The sequence below is a fragment of the Triticum dicoccoides genome, chromosome 1A, assembly GCF_002162155.2.
Source record: "Triticum dicoccoides isolate Atlit2015 ecotype Zavitan chromosome 1A, WEW_v2.0, whole genome shotgun sequence".
In the NCBI taxonomy this organism is placed as follows: domain Eukaryota; kingdom Viridiplantae; phylum Streptophyta; class Magnoliopsida; order Poales; family Poaceae; genus Triticum; species Triticum dicoccoides.
In genome coordinates this window covers 256,147,567-256,166,249 of record NC_041380.1, presented here as the reverse complement: position 1 = coordinate 256,166,249, position 18,683 = coordinate 256,147,567, and positions in this window count along the sequence as shown.

Below are 18,683 nucleotides of genomic sequence, written 5' to 3'. Positions count from 1 at the left end.
GCTATCCGAGGCCGAAAACAAAGCGGCCAAGGAGCGCACCGAGCGGGAAAGGCATGAGGCACGGGTGGGCGAGGTGCAGCAAGAGCTCCATGTTCTCATGACGAAGCACGAGGCGTTGGAGCTTGACTTGAAGACACGAGAGTCTGAACTTGCCACGGCCCTTGAGAGTGCAAAGAGTGCCAAGGCCGAAGCCCAAAAGGCCCTCCAGGAGATTGATGCGACGAAGAAGATAGCGGCGGGTAAGGCATTCGATATGCAAAGCAAGCATGTGAAAGTAAATTACTTGTTACTTACCCGAACCCGGAGCTCTCCAGGAGCATTCGCAGATTTGCCCTGCAGCGTGTCGGATGCCGCACAGTTTTACCAGGCCGAGGAGGGAAGCTCAACGGAGAAGTTGTTCTGGTCTCAATATACTGGGACCGAACACCCGATGCCTCTGAGCGACCAGCTGAAGCAACTGGTCGAGCTCCACAAGGCGGCCGAACAGGCCATGAAGGGCTTTATAGTCCGGATGTGGCCTGGCGACGCCCTTCCCAACAGCTACTTCGGCCTGGTGAGGCGGCTTGTGGATGCCTGCCCACGGCTGGAAGTCATCAAGCGGTCCATCTGCATCGAAGGTGCACGCCGGGCTTTCGCCCGTGTGAAGGTGCAATGGGCCAAGATGGACGCCGTGAAGCTGGTGAAGGAAGGGCCGCCGCAGGGCAAGGAGCATCGCCACCCCGAGATGTACTATGAGGGTGTCCTGAAGGGTGCTAGTCTTGTAGCGGACGAGTGTGCGAAAGATGTGATATTTGAATAAACTTGCTCGTGTAATCCTGTATGATGAAAACTTGTTCATATGCGCTATGCAATGCTTGTCTGAATTTAAAATATTACCTTCTGTTTGGCTGTTTATCAAATCTGAGAGATGGCTAGTCGTCGGCTTCTGCCCCCACGCCACGAGTGCTGGGGTGTTCGGGATAAACCTGAGAACTCTTGTTCCCATTGTTGGGTCCTTTGAGGGAGGTGCTCAGCATAACGAACAAGGCAATCGGACTATAATGCATTATTACTCTCACTTAGCCATAGAATTCTATAATTTTAAATTTCAACGAAGCCCCTAGTGTTCGGAAGGCCGAATTCGGGGCGCGATACATGCCTTAAGCCGGACAAGGCTGACTCCTCGCTCTAAGCGGCATAAGTCTTTAGGGACTTGAAACCTCTCGAACAACGACCAGTCTCTCGCCTTATCATGACAGTCAGTTTTAGCTTTCTCTACTGAGGTGCTTAGCCCAGCAGAACCGGGGCACAATCGCAGTAGTTCTCCCAGTGCTACCTTAGCCGATATAGCGGAACGTAAGGTACCAAAACATGGGAGCCGGGCAAACCCAACTATTGACCCAAGACATGATTCGGAGCTGATGCATATAATGCTATAAGTTCGGGGTGCTGCACTGTCGAAAGTGTTCAGACTTCTCACGCCGTATTATGGGGTATGCTTAAGCCCCTATCGTATTGGCCGTACTAGAGTGTACGGGTGCTAGATGTCGTTAATGAACATATATATATATATATATATATATATATATATATATATAAAGGAAGAATGCAATAATAGTTCTTAATGCTATGCATTGTTTATTCAAAAAGGTGTGTTAAAGCAGAATGATACAAGTAGTGCGATAAGCAAAAAGTGGGACTATTTAACATGTCCCTTTCAAGGGCAAGCTGAGGAATAGTATTAAAGCAAATATTTCACTCGTTATCGTAATCCACCTAGGAGTTCCATGGTGTGACGTAGCTTTCTTCCTCCTTGGTTGCTGCATCATGTGTTCGACAATCATGCTGCCGGACAGGGTTTCCAGAGATTAATGTCCTGAAAGAGAAAAATATCAAAGCGGGAAGCCCCTAGTGTGGTTTAAGCCGCGGCTTGGAGCGTGCCGTAGTCGTGCCCCCTCCCCACCTGTGCCCATGGTATTTTTAATGCGTAATTGTGTACGTGTGGCATGGATTTTGCCACTTAGCTGGGTCCGGGGTTGGGGCCGAATTGCTATGCGAGCTCGGAACGTGCCAGGCGGTCCAGTTGCCGATTACTCCGGGCGCGCTTGAAGGTGTCCAGGTTCTTAATCACCGAATTAGTGGATTGCCTTAAGAGGCTGCTTTGTGCTTCTGCTGCGAGGGCCGTAGTGTGCTCCTCCGTGCGGAGAGAGCGCTCTGTGTTTCCATTGACTATGATGACCCCCCGAGGTCCTGGCATCATGAGCTTGAGATATGCATAATGCGGTACCGCATTGAATCTTGCAAATGCGGTTCGCCCGAGCAGTGCATGGTAGCCACTGTGGAACGGGACTATGTTGAAGATTAACTCTTCGCTTCGGAAGTTATCCGGAGATCCGAAGACCACTTCCAGTGTTACTGAGCCTGTGCAATCGGCCTCTACACCTGGTATGACGCCTTTAAAGGTCGTTTTTGTGGGTTTGACCCTTGAGGGGTCTATACCCATTTTGCGTACTATGTCCTGATAAAGCAGGTTCAGGCTGCTGCCGCCGTCCATTAGGACTCGAGTGAGGTGAAATCCGTCAATGATTGGGTCTAGGACCAGTGCGGTGAATCCGCCATGACGGATACTAGTGGGGTGGTCCCTGCGATCGAAGGTGATCGGACAAGAGGACTATGGGTTGAACTTTGGGGCGACTGGCTCCAACTCATATACGTCCCTGAGCGAACGCTTCCGCTCCCTCTTGGGGATGTGGGTTGCGTATATCATGTTCACCGTCCGCACTTGTGGGGGGAACCTCTTCTGTCCTCCGGTGTTCGGCTGCCGGGGCTCCTCCTCATCATCGCTATTTGACCCCTTATCTTTGTTTTCGGCATTTAACTTGCCGACCTGTTTGAAGACCCAACAATCCCTGTTGGTGTGGTTGGCTGGCTTGTCGGGGGTGCCGTGTATTTGGCACGATCGATCGAGTATACGGTCCAAACTGGACAGGCCCGGAGTGCTTCTTTTGAATGGCTTTTTTCCGCTGACCAGGTTTAGAGCCTTTGAATCCGGCATTGACTGCCGTATCCTTTGTATTGTCACTGTTAATGTGGAGCTTATGTTTGTTGCGACGTGACCTGCCATTGCCCTCCTTGGTATCCGAAGTACCATGGTTCTTTGAAATGTTATTGCTGCGAGCCAACCAGTTGTCTTCTCCGGCACAAAAGCGGTTCATGAGTGTTGTGAGGGCTGCCATAGATTCCAGCTTTTCCTGGCCAAGGTGCCGGGCGAGCCACTCGTCGCGGATGTTGTGCTTAAAAGCTGCTAGGGCCTCTGCATCCGGACAGTCGACGATTTGATTTTTCTTTGTTAGGAACCGTGTCCAAAATTTCCTGGCCGATTCCTCTGGCTGCTGAATTATGTGGTTCAAGTCATCGGCATCTGGGGGTCGCACGTAAGTGCCCTAGAAGTTGTCAAGGAATGCGGCTTCCAGATCCTCCCAACAACCAATGGACTCTGCTGGCAAGCTATTGAGCCAATGCCGAGCTGGTCCTTTGAGCTTGAGTGGGAGGTATTTAATGCCGTGTAGATCATCACCGCAGGCCATGTGGATATGCAGGAGGAAATCATCAATCCATACCGCAGGATCTGTTGTGTCGTCGTATGATTCTATATTTACGGGTTTGAAACCCTGTGGGATTTGATGATCCATTACTTCGTCTGTGAAGCATAGGGGGTGTGCGGCGCCTCTATACTGGGCTATGTCGCGACGCAGCTCGAACGAGTCTTGCCCGCTATGTTCGGCCCGACCGGACTTACTTTTACTGTATCCGGCGTGACGATTATCGTCTTGCATAGTGGCGCGCCCTCGTGATCCGTAGATCGATCTTGCATGTTTTTCTTTGTCCTCCAATACGTCTCGCAGGTCTGGCGTATTTCCCCATGCCTTTTTATTTGAATGGCGTCGGGGTGCGTGCTGAGCTTTTGGCTGGAATGCCTCTCTGTCGGGGCCACGAGCTGGCCGATCAGCCGCGTCATACGCCCGGGATGTAGGTTTCGGTGCTTCCTCCTCCAGTCGGGGTAGCAACCTGCACTTTGGGTAACTCTTGGAGGGGCGTTCGAGTTTATATTCCTCGGCCGCCAGGACTTCAGTCCATCTATCAGCCAGCAAATCTTGATCAGCTTGAAGCTGCTGGTGCTTTTTCTTGAGGCTATTTGCCATGGCTATAAGCCAATGTTTGAAGCGCTCTTGTTCGACGGGATCCTTTGGCACGACAAATTCGTCATCGTCGAGGCTTGCCTCGTCTTCGGAGGGAGGCATGTAATTATCATCCTCCGCCTCTCCATCTGCCTCTCTCTCAGGAGGGCTGGCTCCTTCATCCTCCTGCTCTAAGTCTTGCTGGAGGGGATTGTTGTTGTCTTCGGCACTTCCGGAGTGCTATTATCTCCGGTGCCGGTGTCACCACTTTTGCCTTGGCGGGACTTCGAGCGGCGCCGCTGACGCTGGCGCTTGGGTTGCTTTTTGGAGGGGTCATCCTCCGTTGTCTCGTCGCCATTGCCTTCTTTAGGTGTATCCACCATGTATATATCATATGATGAGGTGGCTGTCCAGTGCCCTATGGGCAGTGGTTCCTCTTCATCTCCCGCATCGTCGTCCATACCATCGATGTCTTCGGAGTCAAAGTCGAGCATGTCGGTTAAGTCGCCGACAGTGGCTACTAAGTGGGTGGTGGGTGGGTGGCGAATTTCTTCGTCATCGCATCCCAATCCTGCCGGACGTAGTTCAGCCAGGACTCTCCTGACAAGGAGAGAGACCTTAATGAGTCCAGTATGTCGCCAAAAGGCGAGTGCTGAAAAATATCCGCGGAGGTAAACTCCATGATCGGCACCCAATCGGATTCGACAGGAACGGGCGCAGGCGGTTCGGAGTTCGTGGCCGGAGAAGGATCCGGCAGTTTGGCAACACAACTCTCGTAAAGGGTAAGGTCGATATTCGTGCCGATCGCCGCAGAGGATACGGCCTCCGTGGCGGGGTCCATCCACCGTCCATGGATGGCGCAACTGGCTCCGAATTAGGGCTCGGAGCGGCTGCCGGCGTGATCTCCTGAATACGGTCCGATGGTAGAGCTAAATCGTACTCATCGTGACCGCGCGGCGCACGAGGTAGGGGCTCGAATCCGTCGAAGATCAAGTCTCCACGGATATCAGCCGTGTAGTTTAAGCTTCCAAACCTGATCTGGTGGCCAGGGGCGTAACTTTCGATCTGCTCCAGATGGCCAAGCGAGTTGGCCCGCAGTGCGAAGCCGCTGAACACAAAGATCTTTCTGGGAAGAAAAGTCTAACCCCGGACTGCATCGCTATTGATGATCGTAGAAGCCACCAAGCCTAACGGTGACGACATAGAGGAACTCTCAATGAAAGCACCAATGTCGGTGTCAAAACCGGCGGATCTCGGGTAGGGGGTCCCGAACTGTGCATCTAAGGCGAATGGTAACAGGAGACAGGGGACATGATGTTTTACCCAGGTTCGGGCCCTCTTGGTGGAGGTAAAACCCTACGTCCTGCTTGATTTATTCTTGATGATATGAGTATTACAAGAGTTGATCTACCACGAGATCGGAGAGGCTAAACCCTAGAAGCTAGCCTATGGTATGATTGTATGTTGTCCTACGGACTAAAACCCTCTGGTTTATATAGACACCGGAGGGGGCTAGGGTTACACAAGGTCGGTTACAAAGGAGGAGATATACATATCCGTATTGCCTAGCTTGCCTTCCACGCCAAGTAGAGTCCTATCCGGACACGAGACAAAGTCTTCAATCTTGTATCTTCATAGTCCAACAGTCCGGCCAAAGGATATAGTCCGGCTGTCTGGAGACCCCCTAATCTAGGACTCCCTCAGTGAGGAAGAAGGGTTAGGAGACGTAGGATATTCATCCAACCGCCTGAAATGGTAGACTGGCCCAAATGATGAAAGTCAGGCGACTTGCATAACAATATATGTTTTTACACAGCAAAAGATCCCTAAAAACAACATAAAGAAAAACTATCACTGCTCGTGGAACGAGACGGCCTCGTCATCTTTGGCTGTCGGCGTGAACCAGCCGTAGCTGCCGACGTGTGTCTCCACACCGTGGTTGTCCTCGGCCTCCTGCTACTCATTCACGCGGAGTGTGCGGGCGCTCTGCACGGACAAGAGCACCACCCGGTTCAAGTCGAGGACGTCCGGTTCCACCTGTAGGAGGGCCTTGATGGCAGCGGCATCCGCGCGCTCTGCATCGAGTTGAGCCTCCGCCGCCCGGTTCAAGTCCAGGACGTCTGGTTCCGCCCGCAGGAGGGCCTCGATGGCAGCGGCATCCGCGCGCTCCACGTCGAGTTGAGCCTCCGCCGCTCGGTTCACATCCACGACATTCGGTTCCGCCTACAGGAGAGACTCGATGGCAACGGCATGCACGTGCTCCTCATCGAGTTGAGCCTCTGCCTCCCGCTCCTCCTTTAGTATCTCCAGGTTGAATCGCTGGTCCGCCTGCACCATGGGGGACCCGGACGCTGGCACGAAGTCGACGTCCATAGTCTCATACCCATCAGGGGCCTTCTGCACCGTGACCTCCACCATGAACATTGGATCGGTTTCCTCCTCCATGTAGCTTGGCTCTAGAGAACTCGGGGATTGGCCTGCCGCAAAGCGAGCTTGGGAACGAAGATCTGTGGCGCTGACCACCACCGCGATTTCTGTGTGGTGCTCCGGCGTCAGCATCTTGTAGTACGTGATCTTGCGGCGCACCATGGCTTTCCGGTGAACTAGGGGACACTTGATGCGGGCTAGGGGATCGAAAGGTGGGGGAATGGGCTAGAGAGGAGGTGTGGTTTTGGGGCAGTGGCTAGCATAGGCTGAGCAGCGAAGGTTCTGGTGTGAATAGTGGTTCCGGCTGGGCAGCGAAGGTCAATCGGTTTTCACTGTACATCGCTCTTGTCGCGTTCATTTGCCCCCCGGCACGTTGGACCCTCCACGTCGTTCACCGAATGGAACACGCTTCGTCTTGGGTTTTAGCTCGCTTGTGGGACCGCAGTTGAGAGCAAACCGACGTCCCTCCCCCTCCCCCGCCCGCGTCATTTATACTACCACTCCCTCCGTTTTATGCAGAGTAAATAAAAATAGAGGGAGTATACTACGGATGAGGATCCCCTGACGTGGCCGAACCCATTTAGTAACTGACATGCGGGGCCTAGCAAGCATGGGGTCCGCCAGTAAGTGACCAAAAGGGAGGGTAAGGCAGGGATACCTACGTCAGAGGATCCACTTCCACTACTTCTCCCTCCTTCCATCTACATGGCCTAATGCGTTTTTCGAGGCTAACTTTGACCAAATGTTAGAGTAATAATATATGACATGCAACTTACACAAAGCATACGGTCAAATTCATATGTGAAAGGAGCTTCCAATGATATAATTTTCACATTATACATCTCATGTACTATTAATCTTGTCAATAGTCAAAGGCGGTTTTGAAAAACGCATTAGAGCATGGTTAATAATATAGCCAGCCGATGGCTATAAGGAACCGCCATGTCATCTATAGCCATCATCTATATGACTCATACAATAGTGTGGGCTATAAGGTTGGCTATTTCCCACAAAATAATAATATAAAAGGTTGGCTATGGTATTAGTACTTTTCCCATCTCCTCTCTATCTCTTTCTTCAAATTTATTGTATTTACCTAGGAATGCGTATATAGCTAGGCTGTTGCATGAGAGCTCACTCCCCTTACTTTTTTCACATCTCTCTCCTTCACATAGGCAAAAGTGCCATGTAAGTTGGCTCTTAGTAGTAGAATGGCTATTAGGTTGGCTCTAAGCATTTAATATTTGCATGAGCAAGGTATATGATTGGAAGAGAGTTGCATGCATACTATTTTTTCTTGATCTATGAGCAAGGTATATGATTGGAAGAGCCCGCTTCAGTCTCTCTCCTCTCTTCTCACTCCTCCAAGTAGGATTTTAATGACATGACAAGTCTTATAGCCTGCTGACTAGGCTTTATTAGACTTGCTCTTAGGCCCTATATAAATGGAAGGAGGGAGTACTATGAGCGCTGCATACTCTACTATAGATGTTGTCAATACTCCACTAGTACTATTGGACAGGAAGCTTAAAAAGTTACTATTGGACTGGCTATACGTGGCGAAATCCTATTAGGAAGAGCATGCGCGAGAACAAGCACATTCACGTGGTTGAAAACAAATTGGAAACCATCTATGTTTGAATACAAATCTAGGAGTACGTACCAATCTAACAATATTGATTGGGCGTTGTTGAATGTTGATACTTTTTTCGTTAAGTTTGATCAAAGTAGAGATACTTTGACTACACATAAAACTTATATGTAAACTACTCCCTCTATTCCTAAATATAAGTCTTTTTAGATATTGCAATAAGAGACTACATACAGAGCAAAGTGAGTGAAACTACACTCTACACTATGTCTATATAGATCCGTATGTAGTCCATAGTGAAATCTCTAGAAAGACTTATATTTAGGAATGGAGGGAATAGAAAGGATCGGAGGGAGTATATTGTATGTTCAAAAGCGAAACGAACATTGAATACCCTTTATATATGATTAGCGGATGCTATGATCACCGGTTCAAAATTTGGAATCCGCCTTAGGTATCACACATGAACCCACTCGTTTTCTCTCGATTTCATCTCGGGGTCTAGAGATCGATTGAAAGAGGACTAGGGTGGGTACAATACATTCGTTTCGCTTATGAACGTACAATATACTCCCTCTGATCCCCACAGACCCCCTCCCCCACGGGTCATTTCTATCATAGAAATAGACCAAACCTTTATCTCCTTGCACGACACGCAATTAATCTCTCAACATCAATCGATCTCATCAAGATGTGTCGGGGCATGAACCGAATGGGATGTCAAAACTAAGATGGGAAGTGACACATAGTTGAGGCAAAGTGAAACTTTAAATGAATCGTTTGTTTGTATGCATGTCAGACAAATTACAACATTGGAAATACAAGCATGGTCTAGGCCCACATGCGAATGATACTCGGCGGAATGTTCAAATGACACATGCGGGAGGATGGACTCGACCAGAGGGCGGCATGATCGACGGAGAAGAGGGTTGGAGAGGAATGAGAAATAAGCAATGACACATGATTATACTTGAACGGCTCAAATAAACAATAAGTTGTCTCGTTTTCCCTTCCGTCTTGGTCACGGAGTAAGATACTCCGTCTGTTTTTATTTACTTTGCATATTAGGTTTGACTAAAGTCAAACATCATAAAATTTGACTAAGTTTATTGAAAACTAGCAAGATGCCCGTGCCTTGCACGGAACATCAAGATCTTGTGGGAGAAAAGGATGAACGAGGGAAGGCCTTATCTGCAAATGTGGAGAGGAGTGCGAGTAAATTGTCATAGTTTCCTTCCTATCCGTTAGATATAGATCGGACGTCCTATATTGCAGGATGGCAGGCACACCATCATCACCAACTCTGCTTTTTATGTACACTAGCAAGATGCCCGTGCGTTGCACAGAACATCAAGATGCATTTGTATGAGTAGTTTATCTTGTGGGAGAAAAGGATGAATGAGGGAAGGCCTTATTTGCAAATGTGGAGAGGGGTGTGCATATCTTTTTGCAAAATTGCCATCGTTTCCTTCCTATCCGTCAGATATAAATCGGACAGACTCTTATAAAAAAACAAAGTTGGTGATGATGGTGTGCCTGCCATCCTGCAATATAGGCCGTCCGATTTATATCTGACGGATAGGAAGGAAACTATGGCAATTTTGCAAAAAGGTACCCACACACCTCTCCACAATTGGAAATAAGGCCTTCCCTCGTTCATCCTTTTCTCTCACAAGATAAACTAGTCATACAAATGCATCTTGATGTTACGTGCAACACACGGGCATCTTGCTAGTAAGAGTAGAAATATGAACATTTACAATAGCAAATATATATGATGTGAAAGTATATTCAATAATGAATCTAATGGTATTGATTTGTTATTGTATATGTTATTATTTCTGTCTATGAACTTTGTCGAAGTTTACGAAGTTTGACTTTGAGCAAAGCTAAAATGCAGAGTAAATAAAAACAGAGGGAGTATGCAGGGACTAGTATAGTTACTACTGCCGGAACATGGTAAGTTGGACCCCTAAATGCGGGACGGACCGGGCCAATTATTCTTTCAAACAGTCGGACACCTACATTTAGCACACCATCCGGCTACTTAATCAAGTGTTACGCTTCACTACTTGAAAAGGAAAAGGGTGGTACCATACCCAAAACCACCACACTTGGGGCTAGGGTAACAACTTGGTATTGTACCACATTTGAACCAGGGCACAAAAACCACCTGTTCTGCGCCTAATGCGCAACGCGGAGCACTGACGCTCGAATATGGCCGGGAAAACAGGGAAACTGACATGTGGGGCACACCTGTCGGGACGACGTGGCGCAGACTAGTCCAATGGAGGAGCTGGCCCATGACCTCCTCGCCACCGGCAACTGTTCATGTGGGTCGTGGGGGTCAACAACGTGGCGCAGCTCCAGCACCGCCTCTAGGCAGGGCGATCGCGGTGAGTGACACACTCATCGTTGCTGGACACGGTCGGTTTCAGTGTGCTGAGGGTGGTGTTAGCGCTCTGGCACGACCAGCAGATCAACACCCGGCTCATCGAGGATGCACGGGGCGCCGAAGTGCGCGCGCGCCGCGTAGCGTCAGCGGAGTGGTGTAGCGCGGCCAACTGCATCCCCAGGACCTGAGACCATGTCGGGTCGTCTTGCTTTTTCAATGACATGTAGGGCCGCATGTGAGAAACAGGCATCTCCAACGTTTCCACGACCGCAGCTGACTACCCTGGCACACCCAAAACCCTCGTCCCTCGTGCCGTCGTGCGGTGCGTTCCTAGCCGGCGCCAGCTGCCCGCATTCATCTCATCCGTCCGTATGCCGTCGATAAGAGGCTTGGTGCCCGAGGAACAAACTCCGGTGACTTAATGATGTGCCCGGATACTTTGGCCTCATTGGAATGCGCTACTTAAAGCGGCAATGCCTAGCTAACCTCCACACCATAGCGCATCGTCCTACTACCTGACACCACATCCGCCATGACCACGAGCGCGAATGCTCTGCGAGAGAGCTTTGTCTTTGGGGATGAAGCTCGAGGTCGCCGCCCTCGCTCAAGTCGCCGCTCATGACACAATAGTGGTGTAGTCGAACGCGGACGCGACCGCACAAGCGGTGGCCACGATGGCGCCGACGATGAGAGCACCTTCAGCCACGCGTCCTACTTGCCGCTGTCCAGTGTCCGGCACCACCAAGGTCAGGGACTCCTCCGAGGATGAGTAGGGCATGGGAGGCTGCAGGGCATGGTGTGCCAACTGGCCGGTCCGTCTCCCGTGTTCTACTCTTCCTCGCCAAAGACCGCACCATCGTCTTGAACCCCGCACTCGTACATGGAGATTGCAGATGGAGGACGTCGGTCACCGCTGTAGAATAGGTTTAGGGTCGGGTTTATTTTATTTTTGTCCTATAAAAGTTCGAAATGTAATGAAAATCTGCCATGTTTGCATTAATCTCGGCCGGTGTATATGAACTTTCACAATAATATAGTATATTGTAGGAGTACCGCGGGCACAATAATATAGTATATGAACTTTCACAATAATAATTATGTAACTAGGATTACGTAGGTGTAGCATTACTCGTCAAAAAACCCAACTAAGCCAACCTCCCAGCATATCGCGCGAGAAAATACCCGGTCGCACCGTTTTAGTTGGGATTACCGGATTACTAGTAGTAGTATCAACGGATCACGCGAAGCACCAAGTTTTTTTTGAGGGGGCGAAGCACCTAGTTTAAAAGGAAAAAGGGGGTACACTCACAGCACCCCTATCGCGGTCGCATTGCACCCCACACACATTCGGTCTTTCACACGGCTCACGCAAACAGAGCACGCTTCGGCTTGCCTCTTCACTGACACGTGGGACTGCACTTGGAGAAACCGACCATGCGCCAAACTCCCCCCGCCCACCACGCGAAATCCCCCCCTCCCAAGAAAATTCCCCCCAAATCCCAAATTCAATCGCCCTTCGGCCAACTAGCCAATAATATTCCCCAAACCCCCTCCCCCGTCCCCCTCCACTCCATTCGCTCCTCCAAAGCCACCCTCCCCGCCACGCCGATACGTCGGCGCCGCGGTTCATCGAGGGGATGCATGGCGATCCTCTCACTCCCACAGTAAGCTCTCGTAGACTGCCGTCCTCGAGCTGCGCCGCCACCGCTAGCGACGTTCTTGTGGAGGCGCACGGAGGTCAGCACCGCCACCGCTGGCAACGTTCGTGTGGAGACGCACGGCGGTCAGCCTCTCCCACGGTACGCGCATTCTAGACTGAGGCCCCGTGCATGTTGGTGTAGCACTGAATGTTAGCTGATAAACGATGTTAATCTCACTGTTTGTCGAAGTAGTTTACAGTCAATATGCTCTGATTAAGAAGCTTCCTTGCCCTGTTCTGCACTCAATCTGCTTAGCTGAGATGGCATGCCAAGCCCGATTAGCTGCTAAAATATCCTGCCATATATTTATTGTGACGTAGATTGCCATGGTCTAGTAGCTAATCTATTAGGTGAAATAGCTCTACACCGTTTTATACTCAATCTTTGTTCGATGGTTGTGTGCTCGGCCTCATTGACTGCTGAAACAACCTGTCATAATTTAGCACTCAAATCTGTTTGCTGAATTAGCTTTAAACATATTTCGTTACTTAGATCTACTCGTACAAATATCTTCCCATAGCTTTAGACATCGACCTAGGTATATTTTTTCTGGACTTCATAAAAAAGCATATATGTTTTTCCTATAATATCTAGTAGAAGAACTAATATGTATGTCTGACAGATGGACAAGACCTGGATAACTTCTGCTCGAAGATTCTCTGCTGCATATGTTGAGGGGGTTGAAAACTTCATGAACTTTATCAGAGCTGAGTACGGTGTTCCAAAATCAGATGTGCTCTGCACGTGTAGCAGTTGTATGAATTCAGTTACAAGACCCCAGTCAACTATGCAAAATCATCTACACATGTATGGGATGTTGGTCACATATACTAGGTGGGTTCATCATGGTGAAGCTGTGAACGTGAATGTTACTGACTACGTGGAAGCAGCAGATCACCATATTGATTTTCCTGATGCTCAGGTGGAAGAGGAGGAGAATGTGGTGGTGGCGGAGCCAGTGAGTTTGACCAACATTGAAACAATGCTATTAAATGCTCATGCATTTCCCGAACTTTCACATGCAGAAGAAAAACGGTGGGCCCGCATGTTGGAACTATGCAACGTGGTTGTCAACCCAGGAAATAAGCTATCATTATTCTCAGCTATGGTCACCTTTGTTCAGGTGAAGACATCTGAGCGGATGACCAGCAAAACATTTGATGCAATGTTGGCTGCTTTTCTCAAAGCTTTCCCAGATGTGTCTGAGCTACCACACACCTACAGCAAAATAAAGAATTTCCTTCATGCAGTTGGAATTGGAGATGATATGATCCATGTTGTAAGAATAATTGTGTTCTGTTCTGGAAGGATTATGCCAACTTAAGTGAATGCCCGAAATGCAAATCATCAAGATGGAAAGATGGCGATGCTGTGAAGATGATTTCTCATAATGTTCTGAGACATTTTCCAATTACACCAAGATTGCAGAGGTTGTTTCATGATGCTGAAACAAGAGAGGATGTACTGTGCCATTCTAGGAACCAGGAGTACAGAGATCAGAATGTAATGAGCCATCCATCACATGGTAGTGAGTGGAAAAGCTTTAATCAAAAACACAAAAAGTTCGCTGCTGACCCGAGAAACATTAGACTTGTCTTAGCTTTAGATGGATTTAACCCATTTGTCCATCAGAGCGCCACATATAGCATGTGGGCAGTGCTTGTTATCCCTTACAACATGCCTCCAAATGTCTGCACCAAAGAATCAAACGACATGATGGCCTTGCTCATCCCAGGTCCAAAAAGTCCTGGAAAGGATTTTGATTTATTCATGGAGCCTCTTGTGGAGGAACTTCAACAGCTATGGAGGGGTGTTCTAACTCGAGACCTATATAGCAGCCCACCAGCTGATTTCTTTCTGTGTGCTGTTATAATTTGGTGCATCCATGATTATCCGGCTTTGGGCACTATGTCAGGGCAAATGACACATGGTTACAATGCATGTGTTCACTGTGACAAGAATCTAATGTCATGCGCAATACTTAGCAAGATCTGTTACATTGGACACCGCCATTTCCTTGCCAAGGACAAGCAGCATCCTACAAAATACCGAAGACATGTGTTCAATGCAAAGCATGAAAACTGCGATGTGCCAAAGAGGCTCACCACCGATGAGTTGAAACTAGAATTAGAGAAGGTCAGGCATATTACACCAGGAAACCATCCTGGTAATGGTAGCGGGAAAAGGAAGCGTGGCAGGGCAGAAGAGAGATTATTGTTTACCCACAGGTCCACTTTGAGGGACATGGAGTATTGGAAAGATTTTGATCTGCGACATAATCTTGATGTGATGCACATCAAGAAAAATATATGTGACAACATTATCAGCACACTTCTTAATATTGAAGGCAAGACGAAAGATACCTTAAAATCTAGGATTTATTTGACACACCTGGGTATCAGAAAGGATTTGCAGGTGGAAGATGAAGGTAAACCACGGGATATGGCACCAGCTGTATACGTCTTGGACAAGGTAAAAAGAAAAGAATTCTGCGAAGTCCTGTCATGTGTGAGATTCCCACATGGATTTGCTTCCAACCCTGAAAGGAGAGTTAGTGCAGATGGAAACAAGGTACAAGGGTTGAAAAATCATGACTACCACGTCCGACTTCAAAGGGTTTTACCTGTTCTCCTTAGAGGATTGGGCTGCCCTGACTTATACAGAGCAGTTGGAGAGTTGGGACAATTCTTCCGGGAACTCTGCAGTAGAAATATCAGTGTAGATGCTTTGGAGCGTCTTAGAGATAAGATACCAACTATCATATGCGACCTTGAGAAGATATATCCACCAGCCTTCTTTGATGTGATGGTGCATTTGGCTGTTCTTCTACCTGATGAGGCACTATTTAGAGGTCCAGTATAGTATGGCTGGATGTACCCTATTGAAAGGCAGCTAGGAACTTTCAAGGGCTATGTTAGGAACAGATCTAGACCCGAGGGTTCCATTGCAGATTCTGCTCAAAATACATTGAAATAGCCAATCAACTTAGCAAAGAGGTGGGTGAAGACAATCCCGGTCACAATGTTTTCGATTATTCTGTTCGAGCTACTGGGAAGAGTCAACAAGAGGACAAACCTAAAGATTTGGACAAAATGGTTTGGTATGTGTTGAATAACTGTCCTGAGATACTACCTTATATCAAGTAAGTGCTAAGTACTGCAGCTTATACATCGTAATCTACTAAACTTGCAGCACATTCTTATATATTTAGATGTTTGACGCGGTCACTATGTCATGAGCACGGATATGTATGACAGAGAGACAACTGAAATGTATGCTGACATAACAGACAGTGTTCAGTTGCAGTATGTCTCCAGTTTCGAGGATCATCGGTGTGTAGTTCTGGTGTGCTGTCATTGGTATAACCTGTTTTCCAGGATCACAAAACCCAGAGCTGATGATTATTTCAAATCCATCAATGTCAAGGCGGCGTACCAGACCAACGAACCTTTTATTTTTGCAAATCAAGCAACACATATATTTTTCTTGCAAGACACATTTGCACGTAGCGATGACTGGAGAGTATTGCAAAGGTTTGAGCAGAGGCATTCGTTTAATGAGGTTGCACAACAAGATGATGCTTACATTGCTCCTGATGTACATGATTCCACAGATGTTCCTGATATCTTTGAGAACCATCAAGTCAATGATGTTGGCGAAAAGATTGCCTCTCGTGCTGTGGACATACAAGAGTTGATGAAGAAGAATCCAACATTCGAGGACATTGAGGATGAAGAAGAAGATGGCACTCTAGGGTATTACGATTCAGACTGATACACATGGCGAAGATGTTGACGCTGCTGCTGCAGATGATGATTATATTGCTTTTGTCGTATTTGCCTGTTAGAAGACATTTTTTTATCTACTATGTGAAATTGTGTTTGCTATGACAACTGAAACCCGATGAACGTGTTGTTTAGTATTTTGCTGTGAGAACATCACTTGTTATATATGTTCATTTGTGTTTGGTGATTGTATGACGACTAAAACATAATGACATTGTTGTTTAGTTGTACTCATATTTGGCTATGAAACTTGAATTTGATGACATAGTTTGCTGTTGGACTGCAATTTGCTCGACGTCTTCGAATGGGAACAAAGCTGACCCGATAGGGCCTCTGCTAATTTATTTATTTATTACCAAAATGGCCTATGCTATTTATTTATACCCCTGATTTCTGTTAATATAAATCATTAGATGTTCACAACACTACGCCCAACCTGCTACACATGTTTCATTCATTACTAGTTTCAGCAAAGTGCGCATGTCATAGCCACTGAATACATCACGAGTGCTACATACACTGCAAATAAAGAGACAATCATCCTACAGAGCACACAGATTTATCCCATTATCTTCACAAACTCTTTCATCTCCTCATTGCTGTCAAGGCCGTACAGAAGTGTTGCCTGGCCATGATCAGAGGAACTACATCTTTAACCTTCTGCTCTGCATCTTCCTTTCTGCCGTTCCTTTAGTTACTTGTCCAACACCCCAACATGCTGGTATTGGGATTCCTCGGCTAACCAAATAATCATCGTAGTTGCGTTCCCCCACATCAGCAACTTCCCATAAATACAAATCACATGAATCTTACCTTTTCCGCACGAATCAAATCGGAAGATCATCAACCAAACTATTAAAAAATCAGCAACTGAAAGCAGTAGAACAACACTTAAACATATTATTACCCCATGATTCGGGCATTTGTAGAAGACTCGACCAGGGTTGAGGATTGTGGTTGAGACGCGACGGATGACTCTACGTGATTTGCAGCAGTGGCACCACACCAAGGGCAGCGGGTTGCAATGAGCAACCGGCTGCGGTGTGTGTGCCGGTGGGGGTGTGATGTGACCCACATGCGATGGTACGGGTGGCGACTTGGCGCATATCTGGTTATTGCCTGCTGAGGAGCAGGTGGACGAGCAGCCAGCGGTCATGGTTGCTACGGCCAGAGCTTCTGATGCTAGGCAGAGTAAGTAGAGAAGAGGAGAAGCGAACGTTGGATATGTGAGTTTCATTACTTGTAGAGTAGCATAGCACCATATATAGTCATAGTCTAGGTTTGGATTCGAACCAGCTGCAGGAGCATGTCTCTCTTTTTCCTAAAACTCAGCAATGTCTCTTTACTAGTACACTAGCTTGTTCTGTATGCCTTCTCAAGTTTTTGATTTTCTTTCTTTTTTTGCGAGGAAGGAAGGAGGACAAAATTGAGAGTTCCTGGGACTCGAACCCAAGACCTCTCGGTTGAAAACCAAGGGTGCTAGTCACTTATGTGGTGAACGTTCCCTGGGAGGAGGACGGCAGATGAACACATTTTCCTTGCAGTTTTAGTTGCAACGCAAGATGGAACGGTCGCAGTTTCGGGAATGTTATCAGGCGAACGACCCCAATTTTTCTATTCTTCCTATATATAAAGAAGTATGCTACCTGGTGTCATCTTAGTAAACAAACGATTGTGCCAACCTTGACCGTTGGATTGACATACAACGTCTGTCGTGCTTCTTCAGTCTCTTCTTCCTCCAGCCGCCAAAGCCAAACTAGCGCCGGTGGTACCGCCTGCTCCCGCCTCCCACGGCTGGCTGTGCTGCCGCGCATGCATCATGGCCACATCGCACCCTAAAACTCTGCGCATCTTCCCAGGCTCCTGTTCATTCCCATCTGAGGCCTCACCATCGTCCTCCACCTTGGTTCGCTCACCGCGGCACCGCCCTCCGGTGTTGTCAACATGGTCAACAACCGAGAGGAATAAGGAGATGACTGTACATGGTGAGGATGACAGTAGGGACCCAGCAGCGCGTGCAGTAATTTTGTTTTTTTGGGACGCAGAAGGGTATCAACTGGGTTGTTCGGGAGCTGTGGCCCGTCTAGCACATGACCGGCCCAGTTTGTTTTTTTCCTTTCTGAAAGTGGCTAGCCCATCTATTTTGTTTTTTAGAAAATAACCAACATAGGCCTACTTGTTTGTCTACGCCCTGCTGGGCCGGAAATCTTTCAAGACGAGGAGGGCTGCATTTTGCCCAGAAAATGGGCTATAAGTAATAAGAAATGGGCTATAAGTAATATTAGATGGGTTGTAAAATGAAAACATACAGCAAACAGGCAATTAGTTCCAAAATACTTTTTTCTTTCGGATTTTGATATTTTAAATTTCATTGTTTTTGTGCGGGTAAAATTTCATTGGATTTAAATTAAGGTATGTTTAGTTTTTAAATTAATTTGAATCTGGCTAGAAATTTCGGGATGTATGCTGTTTGGGACAGATTTGGAGGCTGACTTGTGGGTCTACTAGGTTGACGTGTACGAAAGGCTTCGTCAACTTAGTCCGCAAACGATTCTAGCAGCAGTGACCGTTGGATGTTAATCCAACAGCCGTGCTACTTGGTCAATACCTGATCTTCTTGCTCCAGCC